The sequence below is a fragment of the Anolis sagrei genome, chromosome 1, assembly GCF_037176765.1.
Source record: "Anolis sagrei isolate rAnoSag1 chromosome 1, rAnoSag1.mat, whole genome shotgun sequence".
Taxonomy (NCBI): Eukaryota; Metazoa; Chordata; class Lepidosauria; order Squamata; family Dactyloidae; genus Anolis; species Anolis sagrei.
The window spans coordinates 97,470,089-97,493,221 of NC_090021.1; the positions used below are offsets into that span (position 1 = coordinate 97,470,089).

Here is a 23,133-nt window from a genome sequence, read left to right on the forward strand (position 1 = left end):
AGATCCTTCAATTCCCCCTTAATAGGGGGGCCTTGGGGTCTTCAAAGCACCCAGGGGATTTACGATCACCTTCGCCTTCGATCCGGTCAAAGGTGGGGAGCTATAGCTCGACCTCGCCACTCAAAACAGGTCCTCCCTGAGAGAGCTTTCCCTCAGCAAGGCTTCCCCGTCGCCATTCCCACCGGAAGTCCTGCATATGGGATATATTGAGTATGGTGATCAGATCATGATATGAATAAACATAACAGTTTAAATAATGCACCAGTAAGGCCTTCTCATGGACCACCATGAGAATTTCAGGGGGGGGGGCTAAAGTCCCTCGAGCCCCCCCCCCCCCGGCTACATGCATGTCTATAGACATCTCCAAGGTCATGTGGCCAGCATGACTGCATGGGGTGCCGTTACCTTCCCTCTGGAGCAGTACCTATTGATCTATTCACATTTCCATGTTTTCAAATTGCTTGGTTGGAAGAAGCTGGGCCTAACAGCGGGAGCTCACTCCCTGGATTTGAACTGCCAACCTTTCAGTTAGTAAGTTCAGCAGCTCAGTGGTTAACCCACTGCATCAGCAGGGGGCAGAATAGATCTAATTAGTCTTAATTAGAATTGCATCAATGAAATTTACCTGTGTGTTGATTAATTACTCAGTTTACTCTGACTAATAAGGCCATGTTAAGATTTCGTATTTTTAAATGTACATGGTTAATCTAGTATGTTCAGTGGCAAATCCCCTTCAGTCTGTATGTTAACAGAGTTACCCAAAGTACTCTACATCCCTAAAATAGCCTTTATTCTTAAAATAATCTAAAATGTATATCAAACCTTAGATTAGTTTCCATGTGCATTATCATCAGCTTCCCAAACTGACAATGTGCAAATTCTGCAGAATTTATAAGATGTCAAATAAACTGCAGTACTGTATTGCATGTTGGTAAATGCTTTAAAATCACTATTAAATGATGGTTAAAAATTTCACAAAATGAAGCTGTGAACATCATTGTCAGGAATATGATTGATAACAAATGCATGACTATGACTGTATGATTCCCTTGCTACTTGGAAAGGATTTCAAGTTCATAGTCTAGACTCAGCAACTTTTTTGCCGTACACATTTGTTTTTATATAATCATCTTGGTCACCCAAGTCAAAGGTGATTTGTTCTTATTAAATCATATTTTTATATATATACACCATCAGTTATCTCGAGGTCAGAGATCTACTCAATAAGTATCTGCAAGGTCTTTCAAGTGCAATCCTATTGTTTCCGTTGTTGAAAAGTCTTCCATATCCCACCAATTATTTAAAAATGCTGACAAAAGGCTTTTTACAAAGTTTAAAGCCATTCATACTTTGACTTGGAATGTCTTGCATAAAAGGAAAATATTTTTTCCCTTTTATGCAGTGCTGAAACGTTGCTCTGGTTTTCCTATAGCTATCCTGCATCCACTAAAAAGCATGCTATATTTCCTTGTGCTCCATAGCATGCTTTTCAACAACAGGGCAATTATGAACACCATGTACATATTTGTGGATATATATCCATGGAATAAAGCAGGAGTGAATAAAGCCAATCCACAGGCCAATTCACATGCATTGCACGCACGCATTCACACACAATGCCCCCTGAAAAATGGAAGGCATATTTTTGCTTCACAACATCTAAACATTTCGGGGGGGGGGGGGGGTTATAATAACAATTTTGCCACATTAGGTTGTATTAACTATTCAAAGGACTGCACAAGTCTTTTTTAAAAAAACCTTTGACAAAAGACAAGGGTGACTGAAAATATGTTGTAATGGTCTGTGACAATCTCCTTCTCTGAGCCTCTGGAACCCTATTAGCTATTAGCTATACTGAAAGATAATTTTAGGCGGGGGGGGGGGGAATCTTTGAATTGAGGTGGAAGAGGGGTGTTTCGGGGACAAAGGAGCCAATGGAGTTCCACTACTGGAAGCTGCTTAAAGTCAGTATAAAGGGAATATATTTATATTGTATTATCTACAATTAGATAGTATAATAGAATGTGCCACTCTTACATTCTGCTTCCTTTTCATCCACCATACCTATCTGAAGGAAAAAAATTCTTGTGTCACCTTTCTGAGGTTCAGGAGCAAAGATGGAAATAATATTCATGAATATTTATAAAATGGTTAAAAGCCATAATTTTCAAGTCTTGCAAAAGAATAATTTCATGAAACACTTCTTTCTGAACCATTCCAAAGTATTTTGACTCAGTTGTCTTAAGATGTTGAAAAACAAAGCTGATTTCTAATTGTGTCTCATTGGTAAACACTAGGAAAGTCAGAGTTTTCTTTCAATTCATGTATCTGGCAAGAAAGCAGAACAAGATTCGTTCCATAGTGAAAACAGTTGAATTACTAAAATTGGTTAGTTAGTTTGGTTAGTTTATTTACTTTGCTTGTATACCGCAGTTTCTCAGCCCGTAGGCGACTCAACGCAGTTCACAACAAGAGCAAAAGTCAATCCAACAACATACAGAATTTAAAAACCATTAACAACATAATATACAGAATAATGACACATCAATAACAACACATTAACGTCTCGTAACTAGAATCATGATCCAATTCATCATCCATAATTCCGTTTCCTATATTCATTGTGTACATTGCACTGTTTATCTGAACGCCTGTTCAAACAGCCAGGTTTTTAGTTTTCTTCGAAACACCATTAATGAAGGGGCTGATCTAATGTCCATGGGAAGGGCGTTCCACAGCCGAGGGGCCACCACAGAGAAGGCCCTGTCCCTCGTCCCTCGTAGTTAATTTGTTTAATATATTCTAGATAAAAACTAGAGGATTGCAGCTTGATTGAGTCTGAATTGATCTGTTATATATGCATGTGCTTTATTTTATTGTACTTTATATTGTGTTCACTTTAATGTTTGTTTTTGCTTTGCTTTCAAAACAATATACGAGAACAATAACTACATGTAAAATGTTATAACAAAAAGTACACTGATGTCCAATTGTGTTTATGGGAATGGAAATAGCATTTACTTTCACCATGAAATGTTGAATGTGTGTCTGTGTGTAATGAGTACCTTAAAAACAAAAGAACCAATGAACGAAATGAACGAAATCACACCAAATTTGGCAACAAAACATCTCACAACACAAGGAGTGACCATCACTCAAAAAATTATGATTTTGTCGTTTGACACTTGTAGTTGCTGTGATTTATAGTTCACCTATAATCAAAGACCATGCTGAACTCCTCCAACGATGGAATTAAGCCAAACTTGGCACACAGGCCTCTCATGACCAACAGAAAATACTAGCAGCGTTTGGTGGACATTGACCTTGAGTTTGGGAATTGTAGTTCACCTACATCCAGAGAGCACTGTGAACTCAAACAATGATGGGTCTGGACCAAACTTGGCACGAATATTCCATATGCCCAAATATGAACACGGAGTTTGGGGGAAATAAGCCTTGGCATTTGGGGGTTGTAGTTACTGGGATTTATAGTTCACCTACAATCAAAGACCATTCTGAATGAACCCCACAAATGACAGAACTGGGGCAAACTTCCCACACAGAACCCCCATGACCAACAGAAAATATTTAAGGCTATCCAGTCCAACTCCCTTCACCAGGGCAAGAAAATGTAATCAAAGCCCTCCTGACAGAGAGCCATCCAGCCATAGATATAGATAGATATATATGATTCCCACACACAGAGATAAAGTATTATAGATTTGAAAGGGACTCCTAAAGATGAACAATTATATGTTGCATGTTCCAGAGTAGGCAAACCAGACAATCTCTACGTCAACACTGTCAAAGAAACATCAAGAAATACTGTTTACCCACAAGCATAAAGACATTATATATATTAGAAACCAGCACTTTCTAATTACTTTATTTTCCATATCACCAGACTGTGCCACAGCAGTGCGTGGCAGGGGACCGCTATACACACACATATATAGACACATACATATAACAGACAATTTCCACCATTTTAACACACACACATGCACACACACACATGCATAGAAAGAAGCATGTATTATTTGAAATAAATGATACGTGTTACTTTAGCATAACAGTTTCTACTTCTCTGAATGAGTGAAAAATAACTACAAATTGGCCTCTGGGCACTTAGATATACAATGTGTTAAAATGGTGGAAATTGTCTGTTGAATTATTGATGATTTGGCCCCAGAAATCATGATTATTTCAAACAAGTAAAAAGTGATAGTATTTTCAATGACAGTGTCAAAAGTAATTATCAAATTCCACTTTTCCAAATTCTGAGCATAAATTTAGCCAGTACTGAAGAAAGAGATGGTGCTATTTCATTCATAAATGTGTGTGTGCATGTAAAAAGAAGGGATTTACATAACATAAAATGCTATCTTCTCATGATGATGACTGAAAAAGCCATTCTGTTATTTGTTCTATTTAACTTGAAAGGGAATATTTTATAAATCTGTACATATACATTAGCAATGCACCCAGTTTCTGCAAGAATTAAAAAAAACCCCAATAGTATCACCTTTAATCTAGTCCTTTTTAAAATTTCCTCCCCTTCCATCCTGCTCTTTCTCAGTTTCCATCCTGGCAACCATTAATCCTGCACCAGCTTTGTCTGTATTCCATACCCATTTGCTCCCTCCTCCCAGTATCATTTCTCAGGAAGGCACAGGCAATTCCACTCATTAACTATGTAATCACATACAGAGGACTACATTTTATTGCATGCCTCACGTTAGGACTTAAGCTTACATGTCCTAATGCTAGGCTTTAAGTTCTTGCAATTATATTAGGGGGGATCTCTTTTGTTTCAGGCCTCATGTTAGGCTTTAAATCTTGCCATTATATTGGGAGGAGTCCATCTTGTTCTAGGTCTCATGTTCAGCTTTATAGCCTTTGCCAGTATATTATGAAGCCTTCATTTGGAGGTCTCCATTTTGTACATATTTATTGACACCATTCAATGGCAGCCATGGATGTGATTGGCTGCCTCTATAACATGACCAGTGTTACTGTTGTGGATGACTATTTGTGTGAATCAAGGCATGAAACTGACCATCATGTCAGCCCTAAAGTTCAACAATTGCTACCTTTGAGACTTCCTATCCTGCTGCAGTTAATGAAAGACTCAGGATTTCATGCATCATTTAGAATCAGTGGGAGGAACTTAAGGAGAAATCTGAAAATCCATCTATGGCCAATACCATTTTGTTAAGTAGTCCAATACAGTCTATTTTGTGTCCATAATAATCTTTATCTCATCAACTAAATGGTAGTAAAACAAAAGGTAGACAACTTTCTGCATGACTAAAGTTAATCGGTAAATTAGACTCAAGATAAAGCAGAAGGGCAGATACAAAAATTACCAAGAACACAATTGCCATCTGATGCTATGCAGCAATTAACATCAATACAGAAAATCTCACAGAACATTGTACTAGAATGTTCCTTTTTAAAAGTCAAGTTAGATAAGTAAAGAAAATTTTCAAGTAGGAGAAGAAGAGAGAAAGCATGGCAGTTTTACTCCATTCTTTCTGGATCTGCCAGGATTCCCTTAAATTCAACCAAACACAAATATCTAAATTTCCATTAATGTTAACTACTCTAGTCAGGGGAAATCCATACCTGACCAATTGGGAAATGGACAACCAACAACAGCCAGCATCTTGAAAGCACATATTACTGAAGCCCCATCTACACTGCCATATATTCAGTTTGAAATGCATTATAATGGTCAGTGTAGACTCATATAATGTAGACTGACCACATTGAATTGGATTATATGAATCAACACTGCCATATAATCCAGTTCAATGCAGTTAATTTATATTCTGAAACTGGATAATATGGCAGTGTAGATGGGGTCTGGGTCTGTTCAACCCCTTCCAGATGGCAAGCACATTTTTTTTCTTGGTGATTTCCATACTCCTTCTCCACTTTCAATTTCTTCTAGCTAAGTCTTAGAAGGCCTCTCCTCACTCTGTGGCCAATAGCATTTTGCCTGAAGGCACACCGCACCATCTGCTAATGATCCAATCTTATCTGACTACCAAGAGCAATTAAAGACATTAGTCTTCAAAGAAGATGTCAAAAATTAAACTGAGAACCCCCCCCCCCCTTTAGAAAACACGTGCCCCTTCTCTCATGTAGTGCTTAGTTAAGGGCAGGTAAATTAAATCCCTGGTTACATATTACCATTAAGGATGCTTTTGTGGCCCCATGCACCCCCAGAATCCACAGACTGGCCACTTATACTTGCCATATGTAAAGTTGCCTTGAGTTGTCATACGTAAAGCCACCTTGAATAGCCAACTTGAATAACTTCATATGTAAAGCTGCCTTGAGTCTCCTTCGGGGTAGAAAAAGGTGGGATACAAATAGAGTAAATAATAATAATAAATAATTTCCTGGCCAAAACAGATGGCACAGCCATCTGTTCAATACCTCACAAGACAAAGCATAATTATTAGCATTTCAATTTTATCCATGGGTTAATAACAAATATTTTGGCTTGATGTTACTACAGATCAACTACAACTAACTCCTCAATTTGCATTAATACAGAATCAACTTAGCATTTATTTGAAATTAATTTAATAGACCTTCCATTGTGGAGCTCATAAAACATTACAGTAATTATTTACAAGTTGTTATTTAAAACTATCAATGGTCATGGGAAGCTGATCTTTCATCCTTGGAGATTGTTTATTTGCAACACTAGTTTTATATTGATAATCTCTAGAAATTTTTCTTTTTAATAAAAACAATCAATGAAATATCACTTAAGAAAATGTAAAATGTTATCTGGAACTTAGAAATGTGTTTTAATGGGTAGCATTTGACATCAGTTTTTATAAATGAAATGTTTTCATCAAAGTTCATATTTTACTGTTAGGTCTCATGGTGATATTTCATTGCAAGACCTCACATTAAAAGCTGGACATTGATTAAATGATTTCATTATTTAAAGTGGTGTCAATTAAAATATTCATCAGCAGCACATTAAACTACATACATACTGATTAGAGTACTATCTCAGTAAAAACGTTGAGGTACCCAGAAAGCTACAGATGGATATTATAAATTGGGGGATATGTTTCTAGCACTGTCCAATGATAGAGGCCTCACATATATACAGAAGACCAGACATGTAAATACAACCCTTTCCCTGGCTGTGTTTTCATTATGACAGTGAGGATCTTTTCACAGATACACATATGCCAAAGAACAATCAACTTCAACAATGTGGAAACATAACCTACTTCAACAATGTGGAAACCCCTCTTGGTCTTGTATCCCAGTCAAATTGCGAGCTCATATATTTACTGCAGAAAATTGTGAGATCATTTTATTTTTCATAGTGAATTTTCTATACAAATATTTTCTGATGTATGCATTTCTTTTTCCCCCCAAATGCATGCATTTCTCCATATTTTGCTCAATGACTAACATCTATTTTTCATTGTTACTCATTTTTTGGCAATTCAATTTTTAAAATGCACATTTGGGTTTATGAGTATGAAATGTGCCCACTTTTCAGCAAAGATATATTTTGTCTCTCAACAGTTGTGGGAGATGTGAAATGGGCAATTCCAACAAGAATGTATGAGCTATTAAAATTCTGTCCCTTTCCCAACCACAAAGCAAAGCATTGTTTTTTCTTGGTTTTCAATTGAAATGATAGTCGAGAGCAATAGCCTCTTTAAATGTTTTATGATTTTATTAGAATGAGTAAACTTAATGTTTCAAAGAGAGTAAACTCATTTCATCTGCATATTTATATGAAATTTTTGATGTTAGCAGCCACATGTGAGCCACATATTCAAAGGTCTTTGGGGTCAAAGTCTCCTGAGCTTCTCGTTATTGGTGGTGATAATAATGATAATTGCCCTTTTTCCAGTGACATTTTAATGTCCTTCCAAATGAGCTAATCCTATGAGACAGAGGAGGATTAAATCAAATAAATCCAAGACTAACATGGCCCTGCCCCCATATCGCTGAAACATATTACTTCCATGATTCTGTGCATGTAAGTTGTATGTATGCTTACTCTGATTCAGGATTAGCTGAATGTGCTGAATTAGAGATGAGGCCTGTAGAGATGTGTTCATTATAAAGTGTTATTTATAATGTGTTTAAACTGTATTTATAATGTTTATTATAGAGTGTTTAATATACTGTGTTGAATCTGTATTTATGTATTACATTTATTGCCATGGCCTAGCTGTGAGGGATAGGTTGCCATGGTGACAAGACAAGGCAGAAGAGGAGGTGGGCGGAGCTTAAGGAGAAAAAGGTTTGAAAGTGGCAGTTAAGCTCCAGTCCGGTGGAGGAGACCCGGAGAAGAGCAGAGCCAGTTAAGGGCTCTGGGAAATAGCAGAGTCAAGAAAGGACTCTGGGAAAAGTAGTTCAGTCCGGTGGAGGAGACCCGGAGAAGAGCAGAGCCAGTTAAGGGCTCTGGGAAATAGCAGAGTCAAGAAAGGACTCTGGGGAAAGTAGTTTAGTCCGGTGGAAGAGACCCGGGAAAGAGGAGAGCCAGTTAGGGCTCTGTTGTGAAGCTGTGAGAATTCAGTAGTTCCTAGAATTTGTGAATATTTCTTCAGCAAGAAAGCTGAAGGTGTTACCTTGTTAGATTGCCTAGGTTAAAGGAATCTAACAGAGGGGGTTTTCAGGATTGCCAGTAAGGAAAGACTGGTGATCAGTGGTTTGTTCCGAGTATAGGGCAAACCGTGTGGATATTCACAATAGGGAACTCTGAAGTAGTATAAGCACTTCACTAAAGAAGAAGTTTGTAGAATTGTATCATCAGAAGCATGTATCTCAAACCAGCCATTTTGTAACATCAAGCCTTGTGCCAAGTTCAAATTCTCAAAACTGCAACAATTACGTTCTGTTAACAATAAATCTTGTTCTCTTTGTATTTCAAACCTGCCTCCTCCATTGCTTTTATGCTTGGTGCATTCCACACTACCAAAGTCACCTCACAACACAACTAAAGATAAACAGAGACATAATCCAGCGTCTCTAAACATATTGGTGGCAGCTTAATTGATATTTAAAAGAAGGTTCCTCACAGAATATTGGTGGCATTAAAGAAGATTAATACTTCCTCACATAATTTTTGGTGGCATCTAGTGAGATTAGGGCTGCTTCTTTACATTTTTGTTGACAAGCGGTGGGATTAACGCTTCTTTACATTTTTGGTGGCAGACGACGGGATTCGTGTAACAACTAATCGAGTGCCTTAAGTTTAATTTTAAAATAAGTTGTGAGGTAAAAGTTGTTGAAATACGGCTACCAGACGACACAAGAAGATTACCTCAGAAGCAGCCAATATGGCGGATACTATAGCTGAAGGGACAGCTGTAGTGACAGTTAGAGAGTCACAGCCAAAAGTAGAAAGGGAAGAAGTTATAGAAACAGCTGAGGTAGAACAAAAGGAGGCTGAAAAAGAAAGCATGACTGAATTCAAAAGTGAATGTGAGAAGTTGACTATGGCAATACAAAAGTGGGATCAAGGCCATGTTCATGAAACATACATAATTTTAAAAGATACAGAAGTGCTGAGGAGTGACTCAGACTTAGTTTTGACAATGGCGGCATGTTTGAGGCGCAGAGGAGATTTAAACAGTGCCATAGAAGTTGTGGCACAAGCTGTGGAATGGCACCAGGAATTTCAGCCAGGGACTCCAGGCCATTTGTCCCTCATCAGGAGAGCCACAAGGCTCGCAAAAGTAGCCAGGAAGGTGACACAGGAAGATGAGAAAGACAAAGATGGCGGAGCTGCCTCTGGGCTGGATGGCATGGCTAAAAAGATTGAAAACTGGAGAATGATGTGTGAGGAGGAAGAATATAAGAACAAAAGCCCTGATCAAAAAGCCATGTGTTTCACCATACAACAGGATGGGGATGAGAAGCCAGAATCTAGCACTACGGTTGCTGAGCTTATTAAGAAGACAGGAGGAGTCAAAGAAATTCAACAGGAACAAAGAGCAAAAGAACAACCCTATAGATTTATTGCTGAAGATGGTGTTCCAAATATAAAGTCAGAAGTGTACAGCCAGAAGAGACCATGCAAACGAGGAACAAGCCCTGCAGCAGAGCCGATTCCAGTGGCTGATTATTTGAGAGCCAGTGAAGAGAGTATAGAAACAATAGGTCTGGAAAGACAAGTGATAAACTCTGAGGAGAAAGAGGAATCCTTGACCTTAAAAGATGTATTTCCTTCAGCTCCACATAAAGAAATTACCTCAGCCGAACTTTTTGACAAAGACAATAAAATAAAATCTAAAGGGAAAGCTGAAGAAAAACAAACTCTGGATGTGACAGTAGAAGCTGATGCGAGTTCAGAATATCCAGGGGTCTTCTGTGAAACAAAGATCCATACATCTGAAGAGAAAGTGAACAGAAAAAGAAGATTTGGCCATGTGTCGGAAGAGAGATCTCCTTTATCCTTGAACGGAGAGGAAGGAGAGAGTGGAGGCCGAGCTGATGGACTGTCAGGAGAGCTGATGTACGCAGACTATGTTATTGGTGATAAAAGGAAAAATCTACAATTTCCAGCTTCGGGGGTCCATCCAGACTACAGTGATGAGATCACAAGGGAGAGAGAAGGTGTTCTTGTTCGTTCTTCCAACGGTGGCGAGTTCTCTTCAAGACCAGGAGAGAATATTCAAGGAAGTGCTGATTCTTCGCAACAACAGAGTGCTATGCGGAAGCAAGTCTCATTTCAAGCCTTAGAACTCGATAAAAGCAGAACTGTTCCTGATAATTGGAAGACCAGATGGAAAGAGGATAACTCCAGCAGCGGAGAGGAGAAAGAAGAAGAATGTGATACTGGGGGAAGTGTATTGGCCTGTTGTAATTTGAGACTGGGTATCAGGAAAGGAGAATTGGAATTGGGTAAAAGAAAAAAACAAAAACCTTATTCTCTACAAGGGCCAGATCAAATAACACATTGCGTAATAAAAGTGTTAATGTAGAAAGGTAATAGATGTGTAATGTAGTGTAATATTTTAAAAATGGTTAACCTGTTTTAATTGCAGATTTGTGAAATGTATGATGTTATTACAGTGGTGAACTGTACATGTTTCATACCCTAGGTATAAGATATGAACCATTATATTAAAGTGTGATAGGTATATACGTTTTGCAGTAGGCAATAGATATTTACGAATATATATGTATAAATATAAAAATGTGAGACTTGGATACCACATCCATAGATGACACTAGAATTTCGTAGGTTAAAGGTTTGTATATATGTGTAATTGAAATGTATTTAACCCTAATATGTTTCCCTTTCAGAATTGGTGTATATGTATTTATTGTTGGATAATATGTGGAATTATTTTTTTTGCCATTCTGGGACTGGGAATGGTCCAAAAAAATAATATTTCTGGGGGGGAAGGTGTAGAGATGTGTTCATTATAAAGTGTTATTTATAATGTGTTTAAACTGTATTTATAATGTTTATTATAGAGTGTTTAATGTACTGTGTTGAATCTGTATTTATGTATTACATTTATTGCCATGGCCTAGCTGTGAGGGATAGGTTGCCATGGTGACAAGACAAGGCAGAAGAGGAGGTGGGCGGAGCTTAAGGAGAAAAAGGTTTGAAAGTGGCAGTTAAGCTCCAGTCCGGTGGAGGAGACCCGGAGAAGAGCAGAGCCAGTTAAGGGCTCTGGGAAATAGCAGAGTCAAGAAAGGACTCTGGGAAAAGTAGTTCAGTCCGGTGGAGGAGACCCGGAGAAGAGCAGAGCCAGTTAAGGGCTCTGGGAAATAGCAGAGTCAAGAAAGGACTCTGGGGAAAGTAGTTTAGTCCGGTGGAAGAGACCCGGGAAAGAGGAGAGCCAGTTAGGGCTCTGTTGTGAAGCTGTGAGAATTCAGTAGTTCCTAGAATTTGTGAATATTTCTTCAGCAAGAAAGCTGAAGGTGTTACCTTGTTAGATTGCCTAGGTTAAAGGAATCTAACAGAGGGGGTTTTCAGGATTGCCAGTAAGGAAAGACTGGTGATCAGTGGTTTGTTCCGAGTATAGGGCAAACCGTGTGGATATTCACAATAGGGAACTCTGAAGTAGTATAAGCACTTCACTAAAGAAGAAGTTTGTAGAATTGTATCATCAGAAGCATGTATCTCAAACCAGCCATTTTGTAACATCAAGCCTTGTGCCAAGTTCAAATTCTCAAAACTGCAACAATTACGTTCTGTTAACAATAAATCTTGTTCTCTTTGTATTTCAAACCTGCCTCCTCCATTGCTTTTATGCTTGGTGCATTCCACACTACCAAAGTCACCTCACAACACAACTAAAGATAAACAGAGACATAATCCAGCGTCTCTAAACATATTGGTGGCAGCTTAATTGATATTTAAAAGAAGGTTCCTCACAGAATATTGGTGGCATTAAAGAAGATTAATACTTCCTCACATAATTTTTGGTGGCATCTAGTGAGATTAGGGCTGCTTCTTTACATTTTTGTTGACAAGCAGTGGGATTAACGCTTCTTTACATAGAAAAGATTTGGATTAACGCTTCTTTACATAGAAAAGATTTGGATTTATGGAAGGAAGGATCAACATCCTTTCCATGGACCTTATGCCTACTTCTGCACATTCAGCCAGTCATGAATCGAAATCTGTGCACATACAACTGATATGCACAAAAAGCTTCTGTTAACATGGCAGCAAGGCATGGAAAAAGCAGTACTTGTTTGCCAACAATTCATCTTTTCCTGTGACTGTTCACATATTTTCTTGAATGTGTACAAAGAGAAATAGTAAATATAATTCTAATTTGTTCTCACCTCAAGTGTATTCAGTCACAGAGATACTGATTATCATTCTAGAGAGATTTAAAAACCTTCTCCACATAGCTTACACCTGTGCTTAAAAGATTGTGAGTCAGACTATTGCAAGGTGATCAGTCTCAGGGAGCATAGAATGGTGGTAGATTCATGCTTGGTCTGAATTGCAAATAATTTAAGCATGTTGAAATATATCTTCCTAAGACCTTAGAAAGCCATTGGGTGTATTGAACAATCTAACAGTACTTGGAAAAAATTACTTTATGAAGTGCATCTTCCCAGAACCCCCCCCCCCCATGCCCTGGAGGATACTGGAAATTATCAAACCCAAAAGTAACTTTTTGAAGGTGTGCTATGCCTGTACTCTACATGATATCTACTGGTATGCAATATAAACAAGATACCAGAGCCCCCGATGGCACAATGGGTTAAACCCTTGTGCTGGCAGAACTGCTGACCTATAGGTCAGCGTTTTGAATCTGGAGAGAGTGGGTTGAGCTCCCTCTGTCAGCTCCAGTGGCCCATGCAGGGACATAAGAGAAGCCTCCCACAAGGATGATAAAACATCAAATATCCAGGCGTCCGCTGGGCAACATCCTTGCAAACGGCCAGTTCTCTCACACCAGAAGTGACTTGGAGTTTTTCAAGTCACTCCTGGCACACAAAAATAATGTAAACAAGATAAGAGCAGTATATATTCTGCTTTCAAATGATATTTTCAATTTAACATAGAGATGGAGAGACAGCCTTCATCCCTTCAGTCCAGGAAGTAGGAGATAACACTTTTATTAGTAACTAATAACTTTATTTCTTCTTTTGTATTTTATTGAGTAAGAAAAAAATAACAGCAAGAGAAAGAATTTTGCTCAAATATCAGCCAAAAGTGTTATCAATCTTTTTAAAAGTAATACAACAGTTTGCCAGTTCCATGTCTTCTTGGTTATTAAAGCCCAGTCATCAATTTGGTTGGTCATCACTGCTCACGTGCAAAACACATTTCTGGAACATACAGGAACATTGATAACTCAATTGATTTAACACTGATCATTTTATTAAAGATCCCCCTTGTACAGTGAAGTAACATTGTGGTCATTTGAGTTCAACCCATTTAAATACCCAATAAAGAACTAAAGCAATTATTTAAAGGACCAACTGTAGTAATAATCTTTATGGACTAAATATGAGAGCAAATATATATATATATAGAAAGAAAATCTTGAAGAAAAAAACAACAACAATCTTACCTCAGAGGGGTAACTCATTGAATAAACACCTATAGGTCTGATATACATATTTATACTTTCAGTGAGCTTAGAATATGTGACATTTTGGTGTTATCACTGCCATTTTTAATGCATAACAGTTTCCAGCTTTGCAGCTGTTTAAGTTTTATTTTGTTTATTTATATTTAATCAATAATTTAAGTTATTGCTAGAGTACCTTTCTTTAGATAAGCATCAGGGAAGGATATAACAGATGTTCATTTTATTATGTGATTCCGTTGTTGCTCATTGTTTTTCATGATTACATGTATGGTAATTGTCTGCTTTCACTGCATTCAGCAGATGAGCAGAACATAAATATTTATTTGCATTTATTTATGTATTGGCTTCTAAATGTTCTTTGAGCAAAATTTGCTCTAACAATGCCCAAGCCATTCTCCCATGTTTACCTGATCACTTCCAGCTTAATATTTTCCACTGTTCTGATTTAGAGGGACAGATCGGTGCATTTGATATAGGACAACATGGCACTCACCTACCACCATTCTCATTCCTTCTAGTGTTTCCAGTTCTTTGATCTTCCTGATATTTTGAACTTCTGGTCCCAGAATTCTTAACTGTTGACATAATGACAATGTGGGAGTTTCTGTCTAATGATTCATATTCTTGTTTGGATGAAAACCAGGTTTAGGAAGACCATTTTGAATGAAATACTATGATGTACATCGGTTGGACAATCTAGGGTGCATTTACATTATAGAATTGATGCAGTTTGATGCCACTTTTTCTGCCATGACTCTGTGCTATGGGATATTGTGAGGCACTAACACTCTTCAGCAGAGAAGGTGAACAATTATGTAAATTATAACTCACATGATTCCATAGTATTGAACCATGGCTGTTAAAGTAGTGTTAAACTGTATTCATTCTAGAGTGGAAATGCACGCCAAGTCACTTTTGAAAATTCTTACCATTTCATTTCAGCAAGCGGATAAAATAACAACATTGGTGAACTGGATAGCATTTCTTTTTGAAAAAATACAAACAATATCTTCTTACCACTAATTTTCTATGGCATGAAACGATCCTACACTAACCTTGAGCATACATGATTGATCTAATGATCAGTATAATAACATTCAAAAGGAAGTGGCCTCTTGTGGCATTAACACGTTCTACTAGAATTGACTAGTTATAGCTGATTTATTGTATGTTATTCTGCTAACAATGAGGGTAAGTAGGACAACATTACAATAAATCAGTACTGTAAAATCTAACTCCTATCCTATAGATGCAAGCACTTGTCACAAGATGACTTGTGGTTTAGCTGTTCAATGTCCTCTATTTTTCCTTCTTCCCAGCCCCTGCTATTGTACTATATAGAGATACACAGACCAATAAGCTTATATTCCCATTCACCTTTTTTTTAAAAAAAAAACCTGAAACCAAGTGTGTATGTATGAATTCTCATACATGAGAGCTGTTATTCTTTTATATCTTGATTCTCTTATGTGCTCTGCTTTTGTCCTTTTTATAACTGATCTGTGCTCTCTCTAAAATTGAAGGATTGAGAAAGTAGCCATGACCTTATGGATCAGCAGAAAGTCCTGGACTTTGGAAGAATTAGAATGTAGCTCACTTGGTGTTCCTGGTCTTGATGAACCAGTCCTAGCCCTCTTTGTTTTCTATGTCTCTAAGTTATGAGGTGGTCATCAGATACCAAACTTTTTTAGTGAAGAAAGCCTTAAAAGAGATGAAAGATGGAGGTGCAAACTGTGAGGCTATGCACATTTCTCAGCACCTAACACAGCAGTGGTTAAGAGCAATGGATTTTAGCTTCTCTGTCCAGAGGAAGGCAACAGAGGATAAAACATATTGCGCTTTCTGCAACACGGTCTACTTCTATAAAGGATAGCCTGCAGGAAAGAGTTTATTCTATCCACAATGCCTTCACCGTATTGTTTCTTTAATGTTTGGAGAAAACATACCCAGAAACTTTCAAGAAAAGGAATCGTAGTCAATCAGTCATAAGCATAAAGTGAGCATCTCCCAGGAGATTCACACTGTACAAATTTCTTTCAAATGTGAACTGCCATAACTCAGTGGAATAGAAAGAGACAATAGTGAGAAAATCACTAGTTAAACTCTTATCTCTGCCATGAATTCACCCAGAACTTAGGATATTCACACTCTAACAGTCTCCTATCTGAAATATTTATGTTTGACAGAGTTGTCATCAGTAATTCAGTTTTGTAAAAGACTGATTAGAAAATTAAACATGTATGTGTGACTTATCTTATGTGACCAGTGTTAAAAAATTGGTGGGATAGGCTAACATCTCCTCACAAACATGTTTCATTACCAGCCTGTTCATATCCTTCTATAAGATCTTGATCCCATCTAAACAGTGCATCTCAACAGTGCATTCAGCTTCTATTCACTTATGAGCAATCCTACCAACAATGCATTTTTAGAAATAGAAAATTCTACTTACTATAAGGAGGAAAATGATGAATATGAAAATCTTGAATATTTTACAATCTTGCTAATTCTTAGTCTCTTTCAGGATAAAAAGAAGTCCAAAACAGAGACCTATTCATATTGGTTAATAGAATAATAAAATCTCATGAGTTGAAAAGTACCACAAAGAACATCTAGGAATACACAGTTGAATTACTCCCAAAAGATTCCCATCCAAGTTCTGATTAAAGATATCCAAAAATGAAGTGTCTTATCTGCCATCATCTGATGTAACCAATCCCATTGCCAATCAGGTTTTACATTAAAGATGTTCTCTCAAATGTTTGAATAAAATCAATTTTCTTGTAATTCAAATCAATTTTTCATGTTTATTACCACACTTTGTGTCTTACATGAATATTATATGATTCTGGCACAATCTACAACATTCATCATAAAACTTTACCAGGCAAAGGAAAGTCATTTTTGGTGTTGAAGAAAAAAAAGTTGGAATGTGAATTAAACATATGTGCTGATTTCTAGAACAAGGAAATTAAGTGGTCTGATGAGACTCACGTTTTTTCCCCGAGACTTGCAAGGGTGAAATAGTTAAGTAGTGCTGTTCTGATTTAAGTGTTATAAGATGCAGCAAAATAAGTAAAGGATAAAATGTCACAGTGTTTACTCTTGGATTTTCAATAATGCAGTAAAACCAGTGTTGTTCTATGCAAAGGAGCAAATTTATGTCAACTTTAATGAGTGTTGTGTATGGTTAAAATGAAGCTTACCACAAAGCTTTTAGCCTACAGGAAACATGGTTCTTTAAAGCTAAGTGCAAACAGATTCTAGGTGACTGAACAACAGTTCATTGAGAAGCAATCTGGGACACTTAGTTTTTTTTAATCATAATGGACTGCAGCAGACAGACAGGTGGCAGGCAGGGAACTATTGTAAACTACACAGAAGGAAAGGAATATGGCTGTCACTCCAGGAAAAAATACATGCTTTAATATAAAACAATTCTTTTCCTACCTTTGCAATTAACAGACTTCAGGAAAAAGACACATACTTTTATCATTTATATAAATAATAAGTAGAATACAACTATCAGCTCTTTTACAACATTCACTCAAGGGTATTAAGGGCACCAAACATAAAGTGGTAGCCCTGGCAATGCAAAGGCAAAAACTGACTAAATTGGCAGTTGAATTCTATTAAACCATAACAGCAGTTTTTGTTGTTGATATAATCGGCATTTTCCAAGACAAAGAACCTCATGATATGAATAAGGTCCACTGTTGTGATTCACCAGCCTCCATGGTGAATCGGAGTGGCAGCAAGGCAATCCCGACAACCCGGCTGGAAACTAATGTTTCCTCATTATACATGAAGAAGCATTGCTGCATGGCTTAATCCTGCGTCAGGCCTGTAGCCAGGATTTCGTTTCGGGGGGGGGGGGGTTCGTTTCTTCAGGGGGGGTTTCGGGGGGGCTGAGTTTTGGGGGGGGCTGAGTCTGAGTGAAAGAGGGTCTACCTTAGCAAACCTTTTGTATCATTACCCCAGTACCCCCATGCATATGGGATATATTGAGTATGGTGATCTGATCATGATATGAATAAACATAACAGTTTATATAATGCACCAGTAAGGCCTTTTCGCGAACCACCATGAGAATTTCAGGGGGGGGGGGGCTGAAGCCCCTCAAGCCCCCCCCCCCCCCGGCTACATGCCTGTCCAGCGTTAACCCCATTATTTCTAATGGAACACAGGGAGGCTACTGTGTTGGCAGTGCAGCAATGCTTCTGCTCTAGTTCACACACAGAACCCCACTAGAAGTCAGCCTATATTGTCTGCTGAGCAATGTGGGGCTCTGTGAGTGAACTGGGGCAGAAGCATCCCAGGACATTTATTTTTTCACATGTGATGAGGTCATAGAATTCAAGGCACCTTATAAATTAAGGTGAGTAAAAATATAGTTTGAAACATCCAAAATCACATACAGCATACCAACTGCCAATTATATATGGGTGAATCCTTGTATTTACTCATCACATTCTGGTATTTCTAGTAGAATCTGAAAAGCCTGATGTCTTTTCGGAAGGCCCTTCCACACAGTCATATAACCCAGAATATCAAGACCGATATACCACAATATCTGCTTCGAACTGACTTCACACTGACATATAATCCAGTTCAATGTAGATTTTATACAACTGTGTAGAAGGGGTCTGAGACTATACAAAAGCAGTAGATAAACCCTTTGATACACTTACCTTTTCTGTCAGGAAATATACATATAACAAAAAAGAAAATCTAAAGAATGTTTGAAAAAAACATATTTTTGTACTTGTACTCAGATTCTACACTAAAAGAGATAGCATAGTACTCCTACCCTTTCCTATTGAACCACATACTTGTATTTCTAATAAAAATCACACAAACAAAAAGCAAATGTAGTCTCTTAGTAAATATTCATGAATGGTATGATGATGAAACATGTCTACACTTATGGGCCTTCTCTGAACAACTGGAAACAGTGAATTGTTCAGAAAAGAGAAGAGAATTCAGACCAGATCTCGCATGGCTCGAGAGCAGTACATGTGGAAAAGATCTTGGAGTTCTCGTGGACAACAAGTTAAACAATGTGATGTGGCAGCAAAAAAAAGCCAATGGGATTTTGGCCTGCATCAATAGGAGCATAGTGTCTAGATCCAGGGAAGTCATGCCACCCCTCTATTCTGCCTTGGTTAGACCACACCTGGAATACTGTGTCCAATTCTGGGCACCACAACTGAAGAGAGATATTGACAAGCTGGAATGTGTCCAGAGGAGGACAACTAAAATGATAAGGGTCTGGAGAACAAGCTCTATGAGGAGTGGCTTAAAGAGCTGGGCATGATTAGCCTGAAGAAGAGAAGGCTGAGAGGAGACATGATAAATATGTATAAATATGTAAGGGGAAGTCATAGGGAGGAGGGAGCAAGCTTGTTTTCTGCTGCCCTGGAGAATAGGACACGGAAGAATGCTTCAAACTACAAGAAAGGAGATTCCATCTGAATATTAGGAAGACTTCCAGACTGTGAGAGCTGTTCAGCAGTGGAACTCTTTGCCCTGGAGTGTGGTAGAGGCTCCTTCTTTGGAGGCTTTTAAATGGAGCTAGATGGCCATCTGTCGAGGGTGCTTTGAATGCAATTCTCCTGCTTCGTGACAGGGGGTTGGACCATGAGGTCTCTTCCAACTCTAGGATTCTATTATTCTAATACATTACATCATTTTATGCAGGTGTACTTCTGTGATCTTAAGAAAAAAGCTGTGGCTTGTATCCTGATCATGAATTACAATAGCAATGTCTGAATTACATCATCACAATTCTTTTTTTATGATCAATGTCATCTACAGAGGATATTTTTTAAAGCATGCAATCTTGTTATACATCCAACCTCAGGAAATAAAATGAATACATATCCATTCATGCCCCCCCCCCCCATCTCAGCAACATGGAAATGGCCATATTGTGAACAGCTGCTTTGCAAAAGGTAGGCTTTAGCAGGTAATGCTGGAAGATGTAGCTACTAGCTACAAAGAGTATTTCGATGTAATGTGTGAATTAAGGAAGAACTTATTTGAGAACACATGTATCATGCAGTCATGTATGTGAAAGAGACAGATGGGATTCACCTTCCTAACAGGTGAACATTTCATTTTAAAATTGGGTTTATTGTCTCCTATTTCTGAAGAAATAAACTGCATCTGTTTTTTATAGGTTTATATGACCCTTACTGTGATGTTCTTCTTGTGAGACAGGAGAATTCATCTCTCCCAACCAAGTGGGATTTGATTCTGCTGCATCATCAGTGGCAAGTGGTAGCTTCCATGCTAATGAGGCAGTGAATTCACTTTTTTATCTGAATTCCAAAGGAACAGTCAATGTATCTGTATAAATTTGAGGCATGTGATTCAGAACCTCAACACTGGATTCAGAACCACAGCAGATTCACTGCCTGATAACATGAACATCACCTGCCATGACTATGTACAAACTGACCCTTGGTTACTTGGAATATGTTTGCAGCCTAACATTTGCATATTTCTTAAGTAGTAAAACTCCTTTCTTAATATGCATTAGATCTGACTATACCCCTTAGACAATATTACACATGGCTATGCTTATTATAAGAGTTCCATATGTAGAACATTGCTATGGATCTCATGACATCATCCCCAGCACTTGACATCATCCCCTGCAGTCCCCTGTAGCTATTTTGTGCCTGTTAGGGAATAGGTGTCATGTATAGACCAACTTTGCTTCAGGTTTAGAAGCTTTATTTTGAAAGTAGTAGACTAGAATACCAAAAAAAAATGGAAATGCTAAAGAATGCTCAAACTTTTGTACAGTGTCATTTATTTGAAATGCCAGTAAGGTAATGCTCAAGATCTTGCAAGGTAAACTCCAGCAATACGTGGAGTGAGAGTTGCCAGATGTACAAGCTGGATTTAGAAAAGGCAGAGGAACGAGAGACCAAATTGCCAATATCTACTGGATAATGGAGAAACGCAGGGTATTTCAGAAAAAAAACATCTATTTCTATTTTATTGACTATTTTATTATTTTATTTATTTATTTCCAACATTTCTACCCCATCCTTCTCAATCCCTGGGGAGGGGGGAGAGAGACTCAGCGTGGCTTACACTCGGCACAATTCGATGCTGCAACATACAAACAAATACAACAAATAAATCAACAATTTAAAACAATTAATAAAAGCATTTAATTAAAACAAGTTAAAAATATTATTGCCAAACCATTTAACTATTCAGTATCCAAAGTGCTGTTATGCCTGCTGTCCAAAAGCATGGTCCCAGAATCATGATTTCAGTTTCTTCCTGAAAAACAGGAGGGATGAATCCGACTTAATCTTGCTAGGGCGCGAGCTCTACAGGCAGGGGGCTGTCTCTCATCCCCACCAAGTGCATTTGCAAAGCTGGTGGGGCCGAGAGCAGGGCCTCCCCAGACGATCTGAAACTGTGAGGTGGGACGTAGAGGGAGATGCATTTGGACAGGTAAGCTGGGTTGGAACTGTATAAGGCTTTATAGGTCAATACCAGCACTTTGAATTGTGCTAGTATTGACCTATTCTAAAGCCTTTGACTGCGTGGATCATAATAAATTGTGGCAAGTTCTTGGTGGTATGGGGACATCAAATCCCCTTGTTTGTCTCCTGAGGAATCTATATAACGACCAAGTAGTAAAAGTAAAACAGACCACAGAACAACCGACTGGTTCAATATTGGGAAAGGAGTATGGCAAGGCTGTATACTCTCACCCGACCTATTCAACTTGTATGCAGAACACATCATACAATATGTGGGGCTTGATGAATCCAAGGCTAGAGTTAAAAATGTTGGAAGAAACATTAACAACCTTAGATATGCAGATGATCCCACTTTGATGGCCAAAAGCAAGGTGGAGCTGAGGAGCCTGCTAAACAAGGTGAAAGAAGAAAGTGCAAAACCTGGGTTTCGGCTAAACATTAAAAAATCCATGATTATGGCAACCAGACTGATTGATAACTGGCAAATATTTGTGGCACATCTGTTTATTTATTTATTTATGGTGAGAATGGGGCATTTATAGAGTATATGGGATGAGAAGAGATAACAAATCTTGATGAGAACTGAGAAGAAATAATAAAATGTTGATTGGAACACATGAAGCCTAAACTATTGATCCCCTGAGATCAGAATATGTTTTACAGATGTAAAGAAATACATACACCTACAACTGAAAAACGCATAATTGTGCTTTAGTCTTGTGTACTTTGGCGGGGGGGGGGGGGGGGACTTAAAAACCCATACAGGTGTTCCCATGTATGAAGGAGAATGGGATAGGCATTTCAGTGTAGACTGGAGGAAGCTAATTAAAAAATGACATTTTCACATCCCTAGTTTCTGGACAAGTCAGAAACTATTATTTCCTCCCATTCTTATAATGTATTTTTTCTTCTCTAGTATAAATGCAAAATTTGAACCCATGTTTTACTTAGCTGCATTTGCCTGTTTCATAGATTTTATTGGCTTAATCATTGAAGAATTACATAGACAGAAAGACATGGGCTCTGCCACCTTGTTCGAAATCAATAAGCTGCACTATCAGTAAATCACATGGCCAACCCTTGGGAGGAATATATTATTCCCCACTGCTTAGCATCAAGGATAAGTTACAGCTGTAATTCTAAATAGCTTTGATACCCTTGCTTGGTGACTACATTGTTGTAATAAGCAGGCAGTCTGCCAAACATCCCTCCAGGGCTGTTATTCATCTTTCAGCTATATCATTTTAATTTACATGGAAATTATCAATACTCTAAAATGGTACTTGTCCATCAAGCTTGTTTGTTTCCCATCTCCCTAAAGTGCCACAATCCAAATCCAGATCATTGATTGGTTGAGCAACCATAATAGCCTCTTCCACACTCAGTTGATATCACTCATTTCATTCTGCTCTTACTGACCCAAGACCAGCTGTTAGAGACCATCCCTATGTTAAGACTTACAATAGTATACTGCATCCCCTTCATTATTTAATTCTGCTACAGCATTTAGTTATGCTTTGGATAGTGTTACACGGTAGCTGCTGTAA

At 38.0% G+C, this 23,133-nt stretch overlaps 1 long non-coding RNA gene across 1 annotated transcript in view; it reads left to right on the forward strand.

Annotated features, from left to right (window-relative positions):
• LOC137095898 (uncharacterized) overlaps positions 1 to 23,133 on the forward strand; it is a 175,904-nt gene that overhangs the window by 554 nt on the left and 152,217 nt on the right. The window lies entirely within an intron of this gene.